This window comes from Urocitellus parryii, unplaced genomic scaffold (genome assembly GCF_045843805.1).
Source record: "Urocitellus parryii isolate mUroPar1 unplaced genomic scaffold, mUroPar1.hap1 Scaffold_49, whole genome shotgun sequence".
In the NCBI taxonomy this organism is placed as follows: domain Eukaryota; kingdom Metazoa; phylum Chordata; class Mammalia; order Rodentia; family Sciuridae; genus Urocitellus; species Urocitellus parryii.
In genome coordinates, this window is record NW_027554054.1 from 1,625,115 (window position 1) to 1,651,049 (window position 25,935).

Below are 25,935 nucleotides of genomic sequence, written 5' to 3' on the forward strand. Positions count from 1 at the left end.
TCATCAGTACAGAGTCCCATGAACTCATACCAGGTAGTGATCATCATCACCATCATTTATTTCTGTCAGCTGAAAATATTATTAGAAAAAATTTTGAGGTAGGAGAAAATATATTGCTTTGCATAAAAGCAATTATATTGTAAAATATAAATTTAAAACAAAACCTGGATTAAATTCAAGCATGTGTCATACAAAAATGTACTAACATGAAGGGACAATTTACCATAAAATTCTCAGTGTAAATGTTGCCTGTCAAAAATGAGAAAGTAGAGAATGAAATGCCAGTGTAGGCATATATTATTTTATGTTTTTCTACATTTTCTGGTGATAATATTTTGGGGAAATAATAAATTAAGTATTAAAATAATAAATATGAACTTGAAAATCAAAGTTCAACATTGCAGGCTCTAGATGTTTGCAACTATGTGTTATGGTGAAGAAATGGAGGTATGGCTGCAGTGGTAACTATGTTAAGACCTATTTTATCATCTTCATGCAGAAACCATGACTAGGGAAAAATGCAAAAACCTACCTGAATGCTCTGGAAAGTAAACTGAAGCAGATAGATCAAATAAACTCAGAGGAGAGAAAGAGGAAAGTATTATAAAACATCTCTTATTCATGATGTTAAGCTTGGGCTAAAGAAGGGAAAAATGTGACAATAGGAAAAATTACTGAAAAAATATGTGAGTCTCTCTAGCCAGGAGAGCCAGATTTTAAGCCAGGACTGTGACCACAGAACGTAAGAATCTTGAAAGGGAAAAAATCAGATTTCTCAACTATTTACTCAAATCTCTGATTGAAGTCTCAAACAAGCAAATGTAGGGGAAAAGACATAAAGAAGTTCAACAATCTAAAGCTGAAATGGAGCTGCTGCCCAAGAAGCAGAATTAAAAAAAAAAAACTCTAGCCAAGGAATTTATGTTAAAAGTGAAGTCCATGTCTGCTAAAACAAAGAGAACCATTGTCAGATAAAGATTATGGAATCAAAATTTACATTCAGAATGGACAGAACACAATTAAAGATTAAGAGACATGAAGAACAAAGAAAATAGGAAATATTCTGGAGAAAAGAAAATCAACTGAACTAATCCCCAAGATGATTCTTTTATTGTAGTAAGAGTGCAAGGATTTTAAAAGCAAGTATTCTAACAGCCTGCAATGAAATAAAGTGAATACATTTACAGAGAACAAGTAAGATTCTTAAAATTGAATTAATAACACTCTTAATTGACTTGTTAATAAGAAACCTCAATTGACACATACAAATAATTAAGAAGAGCCAAATGAAAATTAGAACAATGATAAATACTGTGGTTATAACTCTAGAAGGAGGGGGGAATCTTTGGAGAAATAATAGTCATTAATGTCCTGAATATGAGAAAAGAGAGACATGTACAGGTTGAAGATACTAAAACACACCAGGCCGTACACAAGAAAAGTAGTTTGCACTGAGGCATGTCACAAACAAACTTCTGAAAACAGAAAATAAAAATCTAATCTTGGAAGCAGTGGGACAAAAACTACACTACACACAGAAATGTGATCCAATTAAGGTCTTAAATCTCATTAGAAATCATGAGCTGAAAATACACAAACACAAAGAAAGCAAGTAGAACTATCAATCCATATTCTATGTTTGACAAATATATTCTACACAAATGGAGGCAAAATGAAGACATTTGTAAAGAGAATATGTCATATAGACCTACTCAAATTTCTTTGGAACTTTCTTCTGGAAGATAGGAAGCAATGCCTCCTGAAAACACTGTCATTCAGAAGATTAAAAAAAACTTCAGTAATGGTAAATATAACAATAAATGCAAAGGAATATTTTATGCTCTGCATTCTTTCCCTATAATTTCTTTATAAGTCCTATAATGGTATAAGTAAAAATTGCAACATTCAACTTGTGGGGATTTTATGTTTGTAGATGTAATGCATAGCTGCACAGTTACTTAATATATAACTAACACAAAATGTGGCTAAGGAACCCAGAGATCACAGTGCTTATTTTTTTCTGAACTGAAACAATATGAATCATGACTGTAATATATTGCTGTAATGCCAAAAGTAACCACTAAAATGAATATGTGATAGGATATTAAATTGTAAATATAAAAATTTCATATAGTATATAATAACAATAACACAATAGAGGAACTTGGAATAAGAAATAGGAGATACATAATTTCTTTTTTTTATTTTTATCTCAATGTGATATTTTGAAAAGCCATTCTTAAATCTTCGACATTATTTCTTCTACTTAATCTATGAGTAAGGTTTTCAACTGATTTTTTTTTTTTACTTAATTTCTTGGCCTCTTTTTCCCCTATGATTTTTGAATGGTTCTTTTCCAATTTTTTTCTGAATTTTTTATTTATATCCTCCTTATTTTCCTAACTTCATTTAACTGTTTGTTTATATTCTCTTGGGACTTGTGCCTTTAAAAAAATCATTTTTTCATTTTTGTAAGATTTAAAACATTTTAAAATTTCCTTTCTGACCTCTTCAATGATTTTCTGTGGAACAAAGTGTTTTTTTTCTATCTCCTTGTGTTTGTATAATTTCCATTGAGATTAGAAAAGATGTAGGAAACATTTTCATTTTTTGAATTGTTAAAACTTCTTTTGTGGTCTCATATAATGGTCTGTTTTAGAAAATTTTGATGTGTTGATGAAAATATTGGGTATTCTTTAGTGATTAGATGGAAAGTAATATTCCAATCAACTGCAGTCTGAAAGAAAATAAGTTATATCTGACAAAGTATGCTTTAGCACTAAAATAGTAAGAGAAGAGAAAGAAGGTCACCAGACTTTAATGAAAGGCACAATTCATCAAGAAGATATGATTGTGAATTTATATGCATTGGTTTTTTAAAACATCCAGCTTTATAAAACAAGCACATTTAGATACAAAGTAAGAGATCAGCCTCAATACAACAATATTAGGGAATCTCAATACCTCATTAACCAGTAGATAGATTATTGACAAAATAAAATCAATAAGGAAACATCAGAGTTAAGTTTCACAATAGATTTAATGAACTTAGTGTACATTTATAGAATATTTCATCCTAAAAATACTCTTTCAAGAAAGAAAGTAGCAGAGTTCTTCCACATGATTTTGGGAGGTCAGTATTACCAAAGATATTTAAAAGAATTAAAAAATATAGAGAGAAATAAGAAAGGGAGACAAAGTGAGAAAGAGAGAGAGATGGAGAAAAAATAGTCTGCTATTCCTCATTCTAAATTATAAAATTTGGACTGAGGGAATGAAATTATATTAAAAAATGAAAGTACATCTTCAAAAAATAAAAGTTTTTTGAGGAATGCAAGGTAACCTAATAATTAATGAAAATGCTATACATATCAGTAATAAATGGAAAAAGAAAGCAAAAGCATTTCCAGGTAGTTGTGGAAAGAATAGTCAAAAAATTTCAACACCAGTTAATGATAAAAATCTTCAATTAACTATTCATAAGGGCAACTTTCTCAGTTAATAAATGCTGTCTATATAAAACCTAAGCTTATGTCATTCTGAGGGGTAAAAGACTCAACACTTTCTATTTTAAGAATAGTGACAGGAAAAAACTCTCCTCTTCCCATATTTATGCAGCATTACAGTGATGAGTCTCTTCAGTTAAAATAAGGTAATCAAACAAAGGTCAAAACCATTTTTTGTTGTTGTTGTTGGAGCAGGAGAAAGTTATGTTCTATTTGTTTGTAAATAATATCATTATTTTCATTGAAAATCTTAAGGAATCTTTAAAAGAGCATATGAGTTCTAATAAAGCGAATTGAGCAAAAATGTCAAGGTATAAATAAAAATTCAAAGTACTTAATACTAGAAATGTATATTTAAAAATATAATAACTCCACTTTAAAATAGCATGCAGGAAAGTAAATATACAGGAATAAATGTGAAGGTATACATATCTGAAAAATTATAAAGCATTGCAAATATAAAGTAATGACTTTAGAGAGATGTATTAAATTTATGAATTTAAAAGTTAATATTGATTGACAGATGTCAATCTGTCAGAATTAATTTATATTTTAATACAATCTATATTAAATTTCTGGTTAATATTTACTTTTCTTTAAATTGACAAACTGATTTTAAAATTTCCATTGACAGGCAGGACCTAAAATAACTAAAGCAATCTTGAAAAAGATATGGTTGAAAGAACAAGAGTCCATGACTTACCATTAAGCTATCTAAACAACAGTATGACATGGTAAAAGAGAAGATACATAATCCAATAGAACATAATAGTGTACAGAAATGTGTTCACACATATATTACCAATTAATTGTCTACAAAGTTTCCAGGGAATTTCAGTGAGAAAACGTTGTCATTTTATCAAATGGTTAGATAGCTGGGTATTTACATTAAAAAGAACACTTTAACTTTTAATTGTATTTCACAAAATTTAATATTTTGTGCATCTCTCTCATAGTTAATGGATAGATTTAATAAATAATTTCTTCTAATGTTTGTTTTCTAAGGTGAATAATCATTTATATCTCTTTGTGAAATGAGTTTCTTGAATTAAAATGTAATATTACAACTGAAGATATATAATTTCCACTCTCTGGAAAATTTCTACATATACCCACCATCTAATTCCTTCCTTGGGAATAAGGAATTGAGAGTTTTATAAAAGTTTAACAGTGTACAAGGAGAAAAAGTCCACTAAAATAACAAAACTATCTGGACAATTGTACTCTTTGAATATATATATATATATATATATATATATATATATATATATATATATATATATATATAAAATATGACTGTGTAGCACAATCTAATTGATTTTTAGAATAGATGTTAAACTATTAAAAAAAATCTCCCAGTATATTTCCAGATGCACATTCCACATGTCTTTATGGCATTGTTGTTGACCTTTTTCATTTCCATATCTAATGCTATCAGGCACATTCCTATGAATACTTTCCTTTCATTTTCCCACTCTGTTTGGTACATATTGTCAGTAGTCTTTGAAAAGAATTATGCTTCATTTCTGTTAATATTCATATTGTCAAGCAAATCTCACTTTTGCTTCTCTTTAAATAAATCCTATTTGAAACATTTTATTATTTTCCACATGTGGTTTAATGTGAAATGTATGCAAAATAATGTATTGAAAATAAAATACACAATGTTAGTTGAAAATTATAATAAATTCAAAATAAGTGAGTAAGATATGCTTGAGGTTAATTTTCTTGTGTGTGATGCTGGGGATTAAATCCAGGGTTTAGGGCTTAGGTGAGTGTTCTATCCCTGAGGTACATCCATAGCCCTTTTAATTTTATTTTGAGAGAAGGTCTAGATAAGTTGCCTAAACTGGCCTTGAATTTGTGATGCTTCTGCCTTAGCCTCTGCAATATCTGGGCTTATAGGTGCACAACCATTCCAGATCACCTGAGACAGAATAAAGAAATGCTTACATCTTCATTTTGAAGGTTTTACAATTTTGTCTAAGAACCAATATGCTCTAATATGCACAGATACATTTTGAGCACTGAGTGCAATGTATAAATAATGGTTTAGATGTGGCCCTTGGTATTGGAAAAACCTAGAGGATCTAAGTATGTAATTTCTTGTGATCTTGATTACATCATCATTTAACATCATTCTTATTAACTAAGAAAAACACACAGCTGGGATAATAGTGTCAACTATAGGTAAACATTCAGAAATTGTTATTGTATAGAAATATGATAAATACATTAAACTTCCTTTATTTATAAACATTCTTTTTTTCTATGTAGTTTAGTAACATGTGAGATACAGTATAAGAGAAGAGGAGAGGGGCTGGGGATGTTGCTCAAGCAGTAGCGTGCTCTCCTGGCATGCGTGCGGCCCGGGTTCGATCCTCAGCACCACATACAAACAAAGATGTTGTGTCCACCAAAAACTAAAAAATAAATATTAAAAAATTCTCTCTTTCTCTCTCTATCTTTTTTTAAAAAAAAGGAGAGGTGGAGAGACATTTTACATAGATGTATGGAGGTTCAAAGTTGGAGACAGAGGGTTACCAAAGGAGAAAAATAAAAGAGAAGCTGAGTAAAATGACAATGTGAGTGTACTGGGATGGAGAACTCACAAGCCAGGTGACAGGAAGAGATAAGAGACTCAGTTATGAGATACTCTTTGTCATAGAAAAGTGTATAGGAACCTATAGGGAATCTGTTCTGTGATGCTCTCTCTTCTTCCTCAAATTTTTTATTCAATATTTACTAAGTAGAATTATGTTATAGTTTCCTGCTTCTCGGGATCATACTGGCATTTATTTTACAATAGCATGGTTTGGATTATCCAAACCTCTCATTTTATACCTTTTTTTTTCCTATTCCACTAGAGACCATGTTAAAACAGATTTCTGTGCCCATTCTACTGTATCCTCACCGATTTATTTATACTTGTCTTCCATTATTTGGGTCATAAATCTGATTGTTTCTTCTTTATGGACCCTGAACCAAAGATTTTGCACCCTTAGTGTAGATTATCTTCTAATAATTATGCCCAGCTTCAGAAACAAACAACTTTTTAAAATTAATTAAGATAATTGAAAAATTATCACTAAGGAAAAAATGCATTATACATGAAGTATATAATTAACATTGCTGTTTATGCCTCAAATAGATATTAATAATCTTTTCCAATTTTAATTAGAATTGATAGGAAAAAAAAAACTAGCCAAGTTTCTACCTTGGGAAACTGAGATAACAAATAAAATAAAATCTTTTTTAATAATAAAAATAAATAACAACTAAATGGAAATAAATAAAAAAGTATATAAAACAATACAAACAATAAGACCAAAATTTAGGCCTTTCAAAGATAAAGTGACAAACATTTACTTATAGTAATTTAAGCAAAAGGCAAAAAATAAAAAAAAGCCAAAACACAAAAACCCTCAAATTCCAAATATTGAGAATGAAATCAGGGAAATTGATATTAATCTATACAAAGTAAATGATTATAAGTAAGTACTATGAAAAATTCAATGTCTGCAAATTAGAGAAAGCAGCCAAAAATCTGAGAAAGACACTGAATACTAAAACCGACTCAAGAAAAAGTCTAAAATCTGGTTTTAGCTAAAAAGTATGTACATTTTACATGATTATCTTAGTAATTTCATATGAAGCAAGGACAAACTTTAAAATACTTTTGCAATAAATGCAGAATTTAATAGGAATGGGAAGAATTTTTCTACATAGATAAATAATGATCTCTGAAACACTACAGCTGTCGTCAGACTGTTGAAAGACAGAATGCCAACATTCTCATCTGTGTACAACAAACCATTTTTTTAGTCTTTAAAAACTTAGCTGTGAATCCATCTGCTCCTAGGCTGTTATTTGGTTGAAGTATTTTTATTATTGTTCTAATCTCATTACTCATTATTAGTCTGTTTAGATTTTCTATATCCTCTTGGCTCAAAGTTGGTTGGTCACACTTTTCTATAAATTTATCCACTTCTAGATTTTCTAAGATATAGGAATTTAAGTTTTCAAGAAAGTCACTAAGAGCGGCGGCACCGGCGGCGGCAGCGGGAGGAGGAGCAGGAGGAGAAGGACCAGGCAGCAGCGGCAGCGGCGGTGGCGGGGGGAGGAGGGGAGGAAGCGGCGGAGCAGAAGGAGAGGAAGGCGGAGGTAGCAGTCGCTCTCCGCAGGGCTGAGCCGGACGCGTCTTCTTACCCCCCTCCCCCCGGTTCGCGCTGCCGCCGTGTAGTTGGCGCCGCTGCCCGGGCTGAGAGTGAGCGTGGTGTCGACCGAGGGAGATGGCCCGGGAGCGCCGGCGCCAGTAACGAGGAGGTGCTGAGAGTCGCCCAGGGCGCGCCTGGCCCTAGTGCCGGGGGTGCCGCCCGCCCGCCGCCGCCTGCGCGCCCGCCCGCCCGCCTTTCGCGGCCGCTCTCCCCCCTCCCCGACACACACTCACAGGCCGGGCATTGATGGTAATGTATGCGAGGAAACAGCAGAGACTCAGTGATGGCTGTCACGACCGGAGGGGTGACTCGCAGCCTTACCAGGCACTTAAGTATTCATCGAAGAGTCACCCCAGTAGTGGTGATCACCGACATGAAAAGATGCAAGATGCCGCAGATCCTTCACCACCAAATAAAATGTTGCAGAGATCTGATAGTCCTGAAAACAAATATAGTGACAGCACAGGTCACAATAAGGCCAAAAATGTGCATACTCACAGAGTTAGAGAGAGGGAAGGTGGGACCAGTTACTCTCCACAAGAAAATTCACACAACCACAGTGCTCTTCATAGTTCAAATTCACATTCTTCTAATCCAAGCAATAATCCAAGCAAAACTTCAGATGCACCTTATGATTCTGCAGATGACTGGTCTGAGCACATTAGCTCGTCTGGGAAAAAATATTACTACAATTGTCGAGCAGAAGTTTCACAATGGGAAAAACCAAAAGAATGGCTTGAAAGAGAGCAGAGACAAAAAGAAGCAAATAAGGTGGCAGTTAATAGCTTCCCAAAAGATAGGGATTACAGAAGAGAGGTGATGCAAGCAACAGCTACTAGTGGGTTTGCCAGTGGAATGGAAGACAAGCATTCCAGTGATGCCAGTAGTTTGCTCCCACAGAATATTTTGTCTCAAACAAGCAGACACAATGACAGAGACTACAGACTGCCAAGAGCAGAGACTCACAGTAGTTCTACTCCAGTACAGCACCCCATCAAACCAGTGGTTCATCCAACTGCTACCCCAAGCACTGTTCCTTCTAGTCCATTTTCGCTACAGTCTGACCACCAGCCAAAGAAATCACTTGATGCTAATGGAGCATCTACTTTATCAAAACTGCCTACACCCACATCTTCTGTCCCTGCACAGAAAACAGAAAGAAAAGAGTCTACATCAGGAGACAAATTGGTATCACATTCTTGCACAACTCCTTCCACTTCTTCTGCCTCTGGACTGAATCCCACATCAGCACCTCCAACATCTGCATCGGCAGTCCCTGTTTCTCCTGTTCCACAGTCACCAATACCTCCATTACTTCAGGACCCAAATCTACTTAGACAGTTGCTTCCTGCTTTGCAAGCCACGCTGCAGCTCAATAATTCTAATGTGGACATATCCAAAATCAATGAAGTTCTTACAGCAGCTGTGACACAAGCTTCACTGCAGTCTATAATTCATAAATTTCTTACTGCTGGACCATCTGCTTTCAACATAACATCTCTGATTTCTCAAGCTGCTCAGCTCTCTACTCAAGCCCAGCCATCTAATCAGTCTCCAATGTCTTTAATGTCTGATGCTTCATCCCCAAGATCCTATGTGTCTCCAAGAATAAGCACACCTCAAACTAACACAGTCCCTATCAAACCTTTGATTAGTACTCCTCCAGTTTCATCACAGCCAAAGGTTAGTACTCCAGTAGTAAAGCAAGGACCAGTGTCACAATCAGCCACACAGCAGCCTGTAACTGCTGACAAATGAACCTGTTTCTCCTCGAAGTCTTCAGCGCTCAAGTAGCCAGAGAAGTCCATCACCTGGTCCAAATCATACTTCTAGTAGTAATGTATCAAATACAGCAGTTGTACCACAGAATTCATCTGCCCGACCTGCGTGTTCATTAACACCTACACTAGCAGCACACTTCAATGAAAATCTCATAAAACATGTTCAAGGATGGCCTGCAGATCATGCAGAGAAGCAGGCATCAAGATTGCGTGAAGAAGCTCATAACATGGGGAGCATTCACATGTCAGAAATTTGTACTGAATTAAAAAATTTAAGATCTTTAGTCCGAGTATGTGAAATTCAAGCAACTTTGCGCGAGCAAAGGATACTATTTTTGAGACAACAAATTAAGGAACTCAAAAAGCTTAAAAATCAGAATTCCTTCATGGTGTGAAGATGTGAATAATTGCACATGGTTTTGAGTACAGGAACTGTAAATCTGTTGCCCAGTCTTAACATTTTTGAGCTGCATTTAAGTAGACTTTGGACCGTTAAGCTGGGCAAAGGAAATGACAAGGGGACGGGGTCTGTGAGAGTCAATTCAGGGGAAAGATACAAGATTGATTTGTAAAACCCTTGAAATGTAGATTTCTTGTAGATGTATTCTTCACATTGTAAATATGTTTTGTAGAGTGAAGCCATGGGAAGCCATGTGTAACAGAGCTTAGACATCCAAAACTAATCAATGCTAAGGTGGCTAAATACCTAGCCTTTTACATGTAAACCTGTCTGCAAAATTAGCTTTTTTAAAAAAGAAAAATTGGGGGGGTTAATTTATCATTCAGAAATCTTGCATTTTCAAAAATTCAGTGCAAGCGCCAGGCGATCTGTGTCTAAGGATACGATTTTGAACCATATGGGCAGTGTACAAAATATCATGAAACAACTGTTTCCACACTTGCACCTGATCAAGAGCAGTGCTTCTCCATTTGTTTTGCAGAGAAATGTTTTTCATTTCCCATGTGTTCCATTTCCCTCTGAAATCCTTGATCTGATTTTATCCATTTTTTTAAGGCTCCTCTTTTTCTCCTTTCTTAAGGCACTGTTGCTATGGCACTTTTCTATAACCTTTTCATTCCTGTGTACAGTAGCTTAAAATTGCAGTGATTGAGCATAACCCACTTGTTTGTATAAATTATTGAAATCCATTTTGCACCCTGTAAGAATGCACTTAAAAGTACTGCTGGGCATGTGTGCTGAAAGTACATTGATTGCTCAAATATAAGGAAATGGCCCAATGAACATGGTTGTGGGAGGGGAAAGAGGAAACAAAGCTAGTCAGATGTGAATTGTAACTGTTGTAATAAACATGTTGAAACAAAAAAAAAAGAAAGTCACTAATAATCCTCAGTCATGTCTGTTATAATAGCCCCATGTTCATTTGTGATTGTATTAATTTGGGTTTTTCTCTTTCCCCTTTTAGTTAGCTTAACTATGGGGCTTTCTAATGTTGTTTATCTTTCCAACTAATTTTAGTTTCTTTTTATTCTTTTATTTGCTATTTTATAAATTTCAGCTCTGAATTTTATTATCTATATTCTCCTATTGGTTTTGAGAATTTTTTTTTCATGTTATTCTAAGACCTTCAAAACCATTATTATTTTTTTTGAGAATTTTCTGCTTTATTTATGTAGGTACTCACAGCTATAAACTCAGTTAAATTTGCTTCTGAATCTTCCTCAACAAAGTAAGGACTCTGTATGACTAAAAAAAAGTCAACATCATACTAAATAAGGGAAAAACTGAAATTCCTCTAAAATCAGTGATAAGGCAAAAATGTTCACTTATATCACTTCTGTTCATTATAATACTCAGCAATATCCAAAGCAATTAGGCAAGACAATAGGTACCTGTAGGAATGGAAAAAGTCAAATTATCTCTATTTGCAGATGATATGATGCTAAATTTAGAAGACACTAAAGTCTCCACTAGAAGACTTGCAGAGTTGATAAAAAAATTCAGCAACTTAACAGGATATAATATAAGGATACAAAATCATGAATCTCTGAAAAAATCATGAACCTCCGAGAAAGAAACCAGGAAAACAATTCCATTTACAAGACCCATACAAGTAAAATTACAGAACACTGATAAAAGAAAAAGACAACACTAGCAAAAGGAAAACCCTCCAATATTTATGGTTTTGAAAAATTAATATTGTTAAAATGGCCATAGTACTAGAAGTAATGTTTAGATTGAATGCAATCTCAAAAAAGGCATTTTTTAGAAATTTTAATTTGTTATATATGACAACAGAATGCATTATAATTCATATTGCACATATAGGGCACAATTTTCATATCTCTGGTTGTTCACAAAATAGAGTCACACCATTCATTTCTTCATACATGTATGTATGGTAGTGATGTCCATCTCATTCCACTTTCTTTCATACCCTATGCCCACTCCCTTCCCCTCCCTCCCCTTTGCCCTATTACATGAAAATTATATAGTTATTAAAGTTATTAAACAACAACAAAAAGAACACAAAAACAATAAGTTTTGGCAAGGATGTGGGGGGGGGAAAGCACACTTATACATGGCTGATGAGACTGCAAATAGATTCAACCAATATGGAAAGCAGTATTGAGATTCCTTGGAAAACTTGGAATGGAACAATCATTTGACCCACCTATCCCATTCCTTGGTTTATATGCAAAAGACTTAAAAACAGCATACCACAGTTTAACAGACACATTAAGGTTTATAGCAGTACAATTCACAATAGCTAAATTGTGAAACTAACCTCTTTAATAGATGAATAGATTAAAAAAAGTGTGGTATACATACACAGTGAAATATTACTCAGCTTTAAAAGAGAATAAAATCATGGCATTTTCAGGTAAATGAATGGAGTTGGAGAATATCATGATAAGTGAAGAAAGCCAATCCCCCAAAACCAAACTCTGAATGTTTTCTCTGATATGAAGATGCTGACCCACTATGGGGGTGGGAGGCATAGGAGAATGGATGAACTTTAGATAGAGAGAGGAAGGGAGGGGGTATGGGGGTAGGAAGGTTGGTGGAATGAGATGGATATAATTATCCTAAGTATATATATGTATGAAGACACAAATTGTGTGACTCTACTTTGTGTGCAGCCAGAGACACAAAATATTGTGTATACACTATATGTATACTATGAATTGAAATGCATTTTGCTTTCATGTGTTAAAAAAACAAGGTATATTTTCAAATTTCTTGCTTGCAATATGGTTGCACTAATTTAGCATCTATCATAAACATGTAGGGCTTTTTATTTGACAGTCTTACCAATAGAAGATAATGTCAGTGTTGTATCCATCTTCTCATTAATTTTTTAAATTTGAATTTTGAATAACTGGAGACTGTTCTTAAATATTTGTATTTAAGGATCATTTTTATTTCAGTTTATAATTTTTCTTTTTATATTCTGTGCCACTCTTCTTTTCCATTTTTTAATTATATGTATTAAAAACTATTTTGAAAGTTCATACTCCAAAAAAAATAGAAAATCTTGAGTACTTCAACAAATTTCTAAAGACATATGACTTACCCAAACTGAACCAGGAGGACATACACAGGTTAATCTCAAGCAATGAAATAGAAGATGCCATCAAACACCTACTAACTAAGAAGATCTCAGAACCAGACAAATTCTTAGCCAACTTCTACAAGACCTCAAAAAGAATTAACACCAATACTTCTCAAATTGAACCCTGTCATATAAAAGAAGGAAACCCTTCCAAACTCATTCTATGAAGCTCATAGCACTCTGGTACCAAAACCAAACAAAGACACACAAAAGAAAGAAAGTTTCAGACAAATATCGCTGATAAGCATAGATGCAAAAATTCTCATTAAAATTCTGACATTTCATATATAAAACCATATTAAAATATAGTTTATCACAATCAAATGGGTTCATCCCAGGGATGTAAGGTTGGTTTAACATATGGAAATTAACAAAAGTTGTTCATCACATCACTAGACTTAAAAGACAAGAATCATATGACTATCTCAACAGATTCAAAGAACAGTCTCCAGTTATTCAAAATTCAAAATATATGTGACAAAATATAGCACTACTTCATGTTGAAAACACTAGGAAAACTGGGGATAGTAGGAATATACCTCAACATTGTCATCATTCTAAATGAAGAAAAAATGAAAGCATTTCCTCTAAGAACTGGAACAAGACAAGGATGCACTTTTTCACCACTTTTATTCAACATCATCCTTGAAATTCTAGCCAAAAAAAAAATAGGAGAAAGAAATAAAAGTAACATTTTTATATTTTTGAATAATTAATTTTGTCTTTCATGGTTGTCCACAAATGTTGGTCTATATTTATAACTTGTTTTACAGGTTTACTTAATTAAAATTATTGGTGAAGAGAAGTTTTTTTTAGGCAACTAAGCCAACCAATCTTCTTCCTATCTCTTGTTTAAGCATTCTTTCCCATTCTCAAAGTCTGATATGTTTTTAAGCAGTCAGGAGAGCACAAAGGAGTCTAAGTACACATCTTTCCCAGCCCTTGATAGACAACAACTGATGCATATTGGACTGGGATATAATCACCGGGTTCAAGACAGGGCTTTCATTGATTTTCCAATAAGGCTTAAAGCTATGAAGAAGAAATTTCTTTCTTTATCTTCCCAGTGATTAATTTAATTTTCTCCCCTAGTGAACCAGATTATTTATTTGCTAGTGTGGTCTTTATCATCTTTCCATGCTTCCATCTTGCTGCCAATTTAATCACAGCTAATACAAATTAACAGCATTTCTGAGTAATTCCAGTAATTTACTGTTTTTACAAAATACGTCTGCCACTGAATTTCAAAAATAATGTGTACTTGTATTATTAAAAACAAGACAGATCTTTGTATTACTAAAGTTTTCATTGTAATATAATACCATTTTCAAGAAATAAGCTTTAAAATGGTGAGGAATTCATCTTAATTTGTGATATATGTGCATTTATGTGTGGAAGTCTCATATATATTCAGAAGTCTTTTCATGTTTTAAAATTAAAATGTAAATATATATGTTATTTGTTATTACCCATTAAATGTTGACCAATTTTTATTAAGTTTCAGTTCACAATTAGCTTTTGTTTTTAATTATATTATTCTCAACTGTTAGGGAACTTCAGTTAAATTTATTCTTATTTTTCTTGTACATTAGCTCTTTGATTGATCTTTGTTATATTATTTTTGTGATATAAGATTTTAGGGCTTGACTTAGAAAAACGGCACAAGGTTTTAAATTTTATGCTGGATTTTCCTTTCAGGTTAAGTGGAAATTCTTTGGCTTAAAAGAGGACATTCTTGAGAAAGTACAGAGGAGTAAAAAGACATATACCTTTTATTGTCTCGTATATTCAATTTATTGTTAAACTGTGTACATTAACATTTACCAAATATATTTTCCTTATTAGCTAAACCCCACTAAAACTCCCAATAGAATGTCAGCACAATTCCAGATGAAAATTTTCACTTTCCAAAAGTAACTGACCACGAAAGTAATTGACTACATATCAGAAATAATTCTAACCAATTGTGACATTTACACGTGTGATCTATGCTCTGTATGTTATACATGCACATGTACACATTTACACACACATATACAAGATTTGATTACCACATTTAGGATCATGTAATGTGTATGCTTACAATTGAGTCTCTACTATGGATTCCAGGTGACGCACAACAAAGTAAAGCATACGCTGTAATATAATTCATTTATTTTTTCCACATGAAGAGAAAAAGATAACAGATGAATTATCTTTCCTTCTGATCCATTATTTGTCAGTCAGTCATCATTTATTGAAGCATCTAGGTAAAGGCTAAAAATATGCTAATATTCATGAGCAACCTTAGCATCAATTTGGAATAAGTCACATTGGATCAACATAATAAATGTTATCACTGACAGTGTTAATTGGTCAAAGTGCAGAGAAGTTATTAAAGGTTACATTTGTGTTATTACCTATGCCACTGTTGACTTCAAGGATGAAGACAAAAGAGGATTTTTGGCTTAGTCAATTAATGATGAATGCTCTGTGATGACGGTGGGAACTCTGAACAAAAACTAGATGTGGGCAGTTGAATCAAGTTGAAATGTGTGTGCATGGGTGTATGCACAGATGTGCACATATTAGAAATACTATGTACGACACTGTATGCACATATTAGAAATACTATGTAAGACATTGATAATAGAATCCTGAAATTCAAGGGAGAAAACTTAAACTGGAAATACACATGGAGAGATTCATTTGCATAAAAGTATGAGTTAAAGCTGCATGAGATTATCTAGAGAGAGGATCAAAGTATAGGGAAGAAGAGGACCTGAGAATACCCAAGCATTTTAAATTTGACTTGCCTCAAGAATTCATCAAAAAGACAGTATGTGCTCCAGTGTTGACAGAGAAGCCAATATAGGGGAGCATTTCCTAAAGGAAAAAATTATTCTGATGTTTATTGAATTCAGATAGAAAAACAAAAGTGACAATGGATTTTCAAACAGTAAATTCAGAAATACACTGAAAGGAATGGTATGTATGTAAGCCAGACCTCTGTAGGTTAAAGCCTCAATTAGGATGAAGGTAACAAAGACAACTCTTCAATCAAAGAGGCAAAGTAAGGATACCATAGTTTATAATATTTTATTACATGTTTTATAAAGAACTAGAAAAGAGAAAGTTTTCCAAAACATAGAAATGATAATAGTTTTAGGAGATCCCTGATTTGATCATTATATGTTGTATACATGTACCAAATTATCACAATGTACTCCATAAGTATGTACAAATATTTTGTGTTGTAGCTCAGTGGTAGAGCGCTTGTGTAGCACATGTGAGGCCCTGGGTTCGATCCTCAGCACCACATAAAAATAAATAAAATAAAGATATTGTGTTCAATTACAACTAAAGAGTAAATATTAAAAATATATTTTTAAAAGAAGTATATTATAAAACAAAGTAAAATAATTAGAGAAGAACAGAGATCATTTTAACATGGGAAAAACAAGAACATGTTTTACATATATATATGAAAAGATAAAGAGAAGGAATTGGGTAAGCAAAAAGGGCAATATATGTAAAATACAGATAGACAAATGTGGACATGTTATGATCATATGAAGAATTCAATGGATTTTTATCAGTTGAACATAACTATATAAACAGCTTTCAAATCAATGAATAGAACACTGCAAGCATGCCAAAACTCACCTTGATTTTCTATTTTCCAATATTGTATCCAATCCACAATAGCCAATATTCTGATTTACAAGAGCATATTTTTTATTTTAGTTTAGCTAGATAATACTTGAAAGTGAACATATTAAAATTTATTTATCATTCAGCTGTTGAGAGGAAATTGTTGGTATACTGTTTGTGGTAATTATAAATAGTACAGCTAGAAAATTTGAGAAGTATCATTTATAAAATTAAAAAATACAATTTATATTGAATCAAGATAATCCAACACTTAGGACAAAATATTTTAACATATATGGAAAATTCTCTGAAAACAAAATATTCAAAAAATTTGTACCATGAGGGCTGGGGATGTGGCTCAAGCGGTGGCGCGCTCGCCTGGCATGCGTGCGGCCCGGGTTCGATCCTCAGCACCACATACCAACAAAGATGTTGTGTCCGCCGAGAACTAAAAAATAAATATTAAAAAAAAAATTCTCTCTCTCTCTCTCTCTCCCCTCTCTCACTCTCTCTTATAAAAAAAAAATTGTACCATGAAATTTGTAAAGCAACACACTCATTATTATTAAGATGTTATGTCTTCCCACAATTGTTTTATATGTATAATGGAATCCTAATAAAAATCTCAGCTGAAATTCACAAAATTATTTAAATATTTGTGAAAGCAAGGAACAAATAATAGCTAAGCAATCTTCAATAAAATGAACAGTTTCACACTTAATATACCAGATTTTCCAATTTAAAGCTACAAAATCTACAGTAGATCACTATAAAAAAAGAAAAAGAAAGAAAATAGAAAAGAAAAGAAAGAAAGAAAGAAAGAAAGAAAGAAAGAAAGAAAGAAAGAAAGAAAGAAAGAAAATACATCCCAGTGTGGTGGCACAAACCTATAATCCTAGCAGCTTGGAAGTCTGAGGCAGGAAGCTCACAAGTTCAAACCAGCCTCAGCAATTTAGGGAGGCCCTAAGCAACTCAGAGAGACCTGGTCTCTAAATAGAATACAAAAATGGGCTGGGATTGTGGCTCAATGATTAAGCGCCCCTGGGTTCAATGCCTTACCAAAACCACAAAACAAAACAAAACAACAACAACAATAAAGCCCCATAAGTACAGAGATAAGCAACAGACCCACATGTACATGACATAATGATATTTGATGAGTATATAAAATAATTCAATGAGAAAATATTTAACTTTTTCACAAATGATGTTGAATAACTGCATATTCATACAATAAAAAATATAGTGAGACTAATCACAGAAATAATATAAAAGATAAAATAAAACAAATATTATTAGAAGAAAATATAGAATATGGGGCTTGGGATGTGGCTCAAGCGGTAGCGTGCTCCCCTGGCATGCGGGGGCGCTGGGTTCGATCCTCAGCAGCACATAAAAATAAAATAAAAACGTTGTGTCCACTGAAAACTAAAAAATAAAAAAAAGAAAAAAAAAGAAAATATAGAATATGTTTATAATCTTAGTCTATATAAATTTTTTTTAGATTGGTTAATTTTTTTTAGATTGGTTAAAACACTTCAAATTTTTCTCTCTAGAAATATCATTCAGAAAATAAGTGATTCGTATGTTTAAATAAACTTCTTCTAAAATTTTTTCTAATAACTTTTATCTCAATCTTATAAATGTGGCAACTCATTAATTCAAAAAATAGGTAAAAGCCTTAAAGATTTCAAAAAGTAATAGGTATGGATGTTGAAAAATCACAATGAAAATGTGTTTAACATTATTAATGATAATGTAAATGGACAAATCAAACCAAACAAAATACTAATGTACGCATTGGAATGGAGAAAATTAAAAGATTGCTAATAAATTTACTATCAACCAAGAGGAGCAAATAGTACTCTTATCTATAGCTGATGGGAATGTAAAATGATAAAACCATTTGGACAACTTATTTGTTATTTTTGAAGTTTAGCATACATTAATCTAATCATTCAGCAACTTCTTATATATTTAATTAAGTAATTAAAATATATTTTTACAAAACATATTTTTTATTTTTTTATTCATAGATATCAAAAGTGAGAGAAATCAAATGACCCTCAATAGAAATAATCAATAAACTATGTATGTCATATAATCAAATTCCATTCAACACTAAAACTGAAAAAAAATAGTGATGCGTGTAACAACATGTATGACTCTCAAAAATATTGTGTTAATTGAAAAAAGTAAGACACAAAAATGTCCTTCCATACATCTTGATTCCATTAAAACAGTATTGAAATGGGCAAAACTAGTCTGTCCCTACAGAGATCAGATAGGAATAGGAAAAGAGAGAAACACCTATTGGAAAGGACGGCATGAAAAAATATTTTTAGGATTATGGAAATGGTCAGCTCTTGAAAGATGCTACCAAAAATTGATGAATGAAAACTAATGCCCCTGTATTAGTATTTCATTGTGGTTTTATACCCCACATACTTGTTGATTGAAGATGGTGAACTATTTGTTTGAATTTTTAGAGAGAGAGAGAGAGAGAGAGAGAGAGAGAGAGAGAGAGAGAGAGAATTTTTTAATATTTATTTTTTTTAGTTCGGCAGACACAACATCTTTATTTTATTTTTATGTGGTGCTGAGGATCGAACCCAGTGCCTCATGCATGCCAGGCGAGCATGTTACCGCCTAAGCCACATCTCCAGCCCCTTGTTTGAATTTTTAACATCCATACATGTTTCTTTGTGAAATATTTAAATCTTTTACCTATTTATTTAATATTTGTTTCATTAATGAGTTGCAACATGTATGAGATGTAGCAAAATTTAATAGATATGTTACAAGTATTTTGTTCAGCTCAGTGAACTATTTTCTGAATATCTTCTAAAAAGATGGTATTTAATATGCACTATTTAATCAATCTAAGAAAGTTTTGATTTAACCATAATACATGATACTGTTTTCTCCATGTGCTCTTTTCACTGTTTTATTTAATATATGTGTTTGTGAGCAATCTCATGACACACTTAAATCTTAATATTTCCCTGTGTGCATACATTAAAGTTTATCACTATTATATAAAAATCTATTTCTTGTATTTTTTCAATACTGTTGGTTGAAATAATGTGTAAAGTAGAAAATGGCCTTATTGTACTATGTAAATTACCAAAAGAGATGTCCAATCTGTTTATTTAACACACTGCCTTCCTTTTTATATGCTGCCTGAAATAAAATTTGGCAAGATATAAATAATGTAACATACTGTATTGTTAAAGTAAATGACATGACTTGCTTTTTTGAAGATTCTAGACTCTCAATGGTGAAAAATTTTATAATTTAAGAAAAAATGTTTCTGATTAGTGATCAAATCAAGGGCACTCTCAGAAAAGCATGATCTAAAGATGAAGCAGTGACATGATTGGTAGATTTTCTGAAAGAGCAAAGATGGTGCTTCAAATCATCAACTAAAAATGTAGTTACAAATTTATCACCATTGCTTAATTCTGTGTCAATAAATTATTTTCTGTGTCACATATATAACATTAGGGGTTTTATTTGGTATTAATTTTGATGAAATCAATCATTATGAACTTTTCATTAGTTTAGCTTAGTCCATATTGTAGATGATTAAAGTAATAATCTTCAGGTTTGTAAAATGGTTCTCCTACATTAATGGAGGTTTCAACAAAGCAATTTAAATATATTCAAACAATAATGATTTTTAATTTTTCTAAGCAGGTCATAGACATTAAAATACACAAATACTTATACTTCATGTATAATTCAATAACAATGTAAGAAATAGAACAATCCAAATCATATAATTCAAAAGTAACAAGAAGATTGAGCCCTGTCATGTATTTAGGTTTTTGTGGTAAATGAAATCCTTTGTTTTAAACATTTTGATATTTAATATAATTCCTTATACCTTCTTTGGTACAAGAAATTTGATGGTTAACAATCACAAGAAATTTATAACCAGCAAATATATAACAGAAATTTTAAGTCACATATATCTGAAGAGAATTCTCCCATTATGTCCTATGAGTATCCATACCTTCCTTACCCAGTGCAGGATTATTTGGGGATGCTGCCATTAGTGCTACTTTCTTCTTTGTCTAATACTTTTATTAAATTTTCTAACTACACATATTTTTGAGTATTTACTTTTGTTTGACAATAGAGTTATATTATAGAAAATAGTGATATGCTATTCATTTTATACACAGAGTTCCTCTCTGGGCATAAACCAGGGGCCATACAATAATAAATAAAGTAATAAATTAAGTTTAGATAACATACACTTACATCAAATTAAGGTGACCTGAGCATAATGTAGGTAACTGAAGTCAACATGGTATAAACATGCTAAATTTAAAAATTAAGGTGAAATGAATAAATCTAATTTAAATATAGTATTGGCTTCACTTTATGAGATTTATTTGATCTTCACTATAAATGTTTGAAATTACCAAATTTGTAATGCATATTGGATCAGCAAAAGTTAACTTGCCATTCTTTTACATTTCTAGATAGAATTATATTTCACAAATTCTTTCTTTAAAACCCTGCTTTAGTTATTGCAAATTACTCCTGTAAAAAAATTTTGATATGATTCCTAATTTTTATAAAAATGTTCAATAGAATTTAATTAAACCTTTTGAAGTTATGAAAATATTTATCTATAAGTAAACACAAAGGAAAATAAATTTGCCTTTGAGAATATTAGCAAAGATACTGAAGACAATAAGGGGCATTTTATCATTGTCATCCACAAGAAAAGGATTAATTGCTCTCATATTCTGTCAAAACTGCCTTTTAGGGTACAAATTACATTTTCTAACCTCAGGACTTTAATCAAAAGCAAGGAGATTTGAGCTGGTATTAATCTGCTGCCGACAGTGGCAGCCCTTCTCTAGCAAAAGACTGCAAGGTCAGCACTGTGAATTTCTACAAAGGGAACATAGTTATCAGGAGTCTACACCTGACACAATAAAACTGGAAGATGGTGTACAAATGAGGCCTGTGAGCAAAGGAAAAGTACACTGAAGGTGTTTGCCTTGTCCCTCTGTATTTAAAATTGAACCATAAGAGCTCTGTGTTTGCTCTGTGTCAAACATACATGCACAGAGCTCGTTTATCCAGAATGGATACAGGAAACATTCTTGAAATTCCATTAAACTTAGAAATATAGTTAAAAACAGTATCAGGTAAACCATAATTTTCAAATATATTTTACTTGGAAGTGAATGGTGATAGAATAATTTATTGGGTGAAACCCTAGGTTTTATAGTTATCTTCTTGGCATTAGCTCTCCTTCAACCATAATGAATCCCTTCTCCTTCAAAGACATTTTTGTTCTACCTCACACTTAATGTAAATTGTTCAGTTTCACTAAACTTTCCCCACCCCCCCCCACATCTAGAGTCCACTAAGCTCCATCTTCCTACACTCATTAACTGGTACCCCAAACATATTTTTGACTCTTTATCAAGTGATTCAGATGGAATGGTAAGTCTCAGGAACACAGTAATCAAGTGATGTAGCCAGTAATCTGCTGATGTAGCCAACTGTGTATATTTTAGGCTGATGCACAATTTAGTTTCTCTGTGTATTCTCAAAAATACTTGAGTCTGAAACTATTCACAGTCTTTTTTCTTTACACACATATGAGAATCCTTTCTTTAATTTCAGTGTACCATGAATATTTAGTGCAAATTTAATGCTCAATTAATGATTTATTTACTGTAACTTCAGAATTTCCACTTGTATTTCAGAAGTATTCCCAGAAGATAATAAACAGGAACCTCTTGTAAACTAATACATAATTTCCCATATTTTTGTGCACTTTCATTGATATTCATGAAGAAAGAGATCTAAATTTTTTTTATTGTTCTAATTTAAAAAAAAAATTGAGTTGTAGATGGACACAATGCCTTTATTTTAGTTGTTTATTTTTATATGGTCCTGAGGTTAGAACCCAGTGCCTCATAAATGCTAGACAAGCACTCTACCACTGAGCCACAACCCCAGCCCCTGTATTGTTCTCACCTTAAGAAAGTATATTTTGGGGGAATTTTAAAATACCGAATGTCTTCCAATCAATTATATTATATTAATATCTGTTTTCCTTTTTTTATATCTTTATTTAGTTTTATGTGGTGCTGAGTATCAAACCCAGTGCCTCACACATGTGAGGCGGTGCTCTACTAATGAGCTACAGCCCCAGCCTGTTTTCTATTTTTAAATAAAGCATTACTGATTTGATTTATCAGATTAAAATGGTCTATCAGGTAAACTTAATATTTTGAAAACTGAATTAATCATAAAATGTGAATGTGTTTACTGTACTTTTAATATGAGTGTCAGTGTTTTGGAATGCATTTCTCAAAACTGTTGTTTTTTTCTTTTAACTCCTGCTGCAATTCCTTGCATAATTAATAATAATTTTCTTCAAGACTCCTTAGCCATATATGCCAGAATAGGTACACCTGGAAAGACAGAAAATAGGTGTTTGCCAAGCACTGGATGGAGAAGGAATGGAACTGCTGAATGAGTATAGGGTTTTATTTTCCACTTATAAAAATACTGATAAATTAGATAAAGGTGGTGGTTATATAACATAGTAAATGTATTAATTGCAACCAAATTGTTGAGTTTGAAATGGCTGATTTTATATTATGTAAATTGCATTTCAATATAATGTATAATAGCCAAATGACTATAATATAGACATAACAAAAAGTTACTGAGTTAGTTATATGGCAAAAAGCACTCAGACCAAGATTAACCAGTAATTTTCATATGAAGTTCATGTTTCTGTATTTTTATTTAAAAAGTATTTTCTTTTGTAATTACTTTCATTTTATAGATAAAAAGGCCAAAATTAATGTTACTATAAATTCAAAGGTAAAGATTGTTAGAGTCTGTAAACAAGTCAGGATGGCGCCTGGCATTTTGCCAGAGGGAGTGGTTTGTGGAGTAATGCCAGCAAGCCATTAAGTGTGGAGATTCCTTATTGGTTGACTGCTGTATCTAGTCTATGTTAATTAGATAAGCTGTTTGGAATGTATAAATACCCCTCCTGTCCTACAATAAATGGCTCCCACTCCTGCTGTATCAATGTACACAAGTTGTCATTACCTGAGACTCTAAGATGTAAATGTTGATAGTATGCCTACTATAAAAGACCTCCCCCTCACCCCAAGTTAATTTTTGATAGAATGTTTCCCTTTGACAGCTTCTCTTAGGGCTATAAGATAACAACATTCCCAGGAAGCAACATTAAAGTTCCTATGGATCTTTTCTTAACTTCAGTTGAGCTCTAGTTGGTGGCACAATACAACAGTATCTATCCCCTTAACTGTAGGTTCATGTTCAGTAGTTTCAGTTGCCCACATTTAACTGTGTTCAGAAAACATTAAATGGAAAATGCCAAAAATTGTAATTCATGCATTTAAAATTGTAGGTGGTTTTGAGTATTGTGATAAAATCTCACACTGTCCTCTGTTCCAACATTGATGTAAACCAACCCTTTGTTCAGTGTACCCATGCTGTATATGCTACCCACCCATTTGCAGCTCAGCAGCTATCTTTATTTTCAGATGAAATTTGGTTTTATGCTGTAGTGTGTTCAATTAAATATTATTTTAAGTTAATAATAACCCCAAGGTACAAAAGTAGTGTGAAACTGAAAATTCAGCTATACCTCAATGAAGTTATAAAATGCATCCTTTAAGTGAAAAGACCAAAGTACAAAAAGATATATTTAATACACACACACACACACACACACACACACACACACACACATACATGTATATGTATCTATATTAGTTGCCAATGGACCTTTATTTTATTTATTGATAGGTGGTTCTGAGAATTTAACCCAGTGCCTCACACATGCTAGGTAAGCGCTGTGCCACTGAGCCACAACCCCAGCCCAAAAAAGATATTTTGAGACTGCATTCACATAATTTTTATTACAATATGTTATTACAATTGTTTTAATAGTTAAGGTTGTTTATCTCCTATTGTGTCTAATTTGTAAGTTAAAATTTATCGTAGGTATATATGTATTGGAAAAAGTAATAGTACATATGTTGGCATTATGCATGGTTTAAGGCTTCTCCTGAAGGTCTTGGAATGTTTTCCTTGTGCATAATTGGGGGTTGCCATACTAGCATCACACTAAGCAAGACCCCATGAATACACTTGTTCAGAGGCTACTGGTTATGTAGCACTGAATTTAAATAGCAAAGCAGAACAAGACATTACTTCAATAAAATAATATACAGCATTATAGCATTCAATGTTGAGGCAAGATAATTCACAGTCTGAAGAAGCTGGCTCCAAAGCAGCAGAGTCAGCTCTAAGCTTAACCCCAACCATAATATTTATAAATTTATCTTTGCACAATAATGAGATAACATTACAATGCAAATACAGAGTCATCTATATTTGCCCCATATTATGAGAAAGTCAAGGGGATTTGTGATTTACATAATGTCAGGAGTTCAATTGTGGTAGAGAGGTACAGTTATTTAATGTTTCATTTGGGGGGTTGCCAGTATGAATTAATTGATCTTTATTAATAAATATTATCAACACTAGAATTGCCATCTTGGGGAAATTTGTAAGCTTACAAATTCAGTAATATGAAATCAGTCTAAATTAAAGTGTCTTTTAAGATATCAGCAAACTGGTAGAAATTGTGGGTACTAAAATATCTAGGATAGAAATTTACCAGGAACAAAACTTCATTTTTCCCCTTTACAATAAAATAATTGTAAAAATACTAATACTGTCTTCAGTGCAATATATAATATCGAATTTCTATGAACCTAGAAATTAACCATTTTCTCCAAAATTCAGACTTCTGAGAACACATTCCCACACATTTTTAATACTCAGGAATTCAACCCTTTTTCATTTTATGACCACTGCATGCTGCACTGATATTACCATAATTGTCTTAATCTTTCCTGTAGCCTTTAAGATAATTTAAAACATTTGTCATGTTGTTTCTGCTTTTTATTGTTATATTTATTCTTTGCTTTTAAAACGTTTTTACTTTTCAAATTTTCAGGACTTTTTTATGATTTCTTGATATCTCAAATATTTTGTTACCATAAGTTATTATATCTTCTTTGGTATATGGGTTTCTAAGTAGTGCACAGTTTTATTATTATTACAAATAGATGTTTTATTTCATGGTGTGTAACTGGAGAGAATAATAAAAGCTACTTTATTAATTTATGTA

The 25,935-nt window shown here is 32.5% G+C and overlaps 1 pseudogene; it reads left to right on the plus strand.

The window, feature by feature from the left end:
* The first annotated feature begins 7,888 nt into the window (after positions 1-7,888).
* LOC144252652 (WW domain-containing adapter protein with coiled-coil pseudogene) lies at positions 7,889-9,945 on the plus strand (annotated as a pseudogene).
* Positions 9,946-25,935: the final 15,990 nt, after the last annotated feature.